Source organism: Euprymna scolopes, chromosome 11, assembly GCF_053919585.1.
Source record: "Euprymna scolopes isolate OS-2025 chromosome 11, ASM5391958v1, whole genome shotgun sequence".
In the NCBI taxonomy this organism is placed as follows: Eukaryota; Metazoa; Mollusca; class Cephalopoda; order Sepiida; family Sepiolidae; genus Euprymna; species Euprymna scolopes.
In genome coordinates this window covers 107,617,727-107,619,676 of record NC_136492.1, presented here as the reverse complement: position 1 = coordinate 107,619,676, position 1,950 = coordinate 107,617,727, and positions in this window count along the sequence as shown.

Genomic DNA, 1,950 nt, shown 5'->3' with positions numbered 1-1,950 from the left:
ATACTCATCTAAATAATGAATTCAGATTAATAAATAATACTCATCTAAATAATGAATTCTAATTAATAAATAATACTCATCTCAATAATGAATTCAGATTAATAAATAATACTCATCTCAATAATGAATTCCAATTAATAAATAATACTCATCTAAATAATGAATTCCAATTAATAAATAATACTCATCTCAATAATGAATTCAGATTAATAAATAATACTCATCTAAATAATGAATTCCAATTAATAAATAATACTCATCTAAATAATGAATTCCAATTAATAAATAATACTCATCTCAATAATGAATTCAGATTAATAAATAATACTCATCTCAATAATGAATTCCAATTAATAAATAATACTCATCTAAATAATGAATTCCAATTAATAAATAATACTCATCTCAATAATGAATTCAGATTAATAAATAATACTCATCTAAATAATGAATTCCAATTAATAAATAATACTCATCTAAATAATGAATTCCAATTAATAAATAATACTCATCTCAATAATGAATTCCAATTAATAAATAATACTCATCTAAATAATGAATTCAGATTAATAAATAATACTCATCTAAATAATGAATTCTAATTAATAAATAATACTCATCTTAATAATGAATTCAAATTAATAAATAATACTCATCTAAATAATGAATTCAAATTAATAAATAATACTCATCTCAATAATGAATTCAAATTAATAAATAATACTCATCTAAATAATGAATTCAAATTAATAAATAATACTCATCTAAATAATGAATTCTAATTAATAAATAATACTCATCTCAATAATGAATTCTAATTAATAAATAATACTCATCTCAATAATGAATTCCAATTAATAAATAATACTCATCTAAATAATGAATTCAGATTAATAAATAATACTCATCTCAATAATGAATTCCAATTAATAAATAATACTCATCTCAATAATGAATTCCAATTAATAAATAATACTCATCTCAATAATGAATTCAGATTAATAAATAATACTCATCTAAATAATGAATTCTAATTAATAAATAATACTCATCTCAATAATGAATTCCAATTAATAAATAATACTCATCTCAATAATGAATTCCAATTAATAAATAATACTCATCTAAATAATGAATTCAAATTAATAAATAATACTCATCTAAATAATGAATTCAGATTAATAGATAATACTCATCTTAATAATGAATTCAGATTAATAAATAATACTCATCTAAATAATGAATTCAAATTAATAAATAATACTCATCTTAATAATGAATTCAAATTAATAAATAATACTCATCTAAATAATGAATTCAAATTAATAAATAATACTCATCTAAATAATGAATTCCAATTAATAAATAATACTCATCTAAATAATGAATTCAGATTAATAAATAATACTCATCTTAATAATGAATTCCAATAATTAAATAATACTCATCTTAATAATGAATTCAGATTAATAAATAATACTCATCTAAATAATGAATTAAAATTAATAAATAATACTCATCTAAATAATGAATTCAAATTAATAAATAATACTCATCTAAATAATGAATTCCAATTAATAAATAATACTCATCTCAATAATGAATTCAGATTAATAAATAATACTCATCTTAATAATGAATTCCAATAATTAAATAATACTCATCTTAATAATGAATTCAGATTAATAAATAATACTCATCTAAATAATGAATTCCAATTAATAAATAATACTCATCTTAATAATGAATTCAGATTAATAAATAATACTCATCTAAATAATGAATTCCAATTAATAAATAATACTCATCTTAATAATGAATTCAGATTAATAAATAATACTCATCTAAATAATGAATTAAAATTAATAAATAATACTCATCTAAATAATGAATTCAAATTAATAAATAATACTCATCTAAATAATGAATTCAAATTAATAAATAATACTC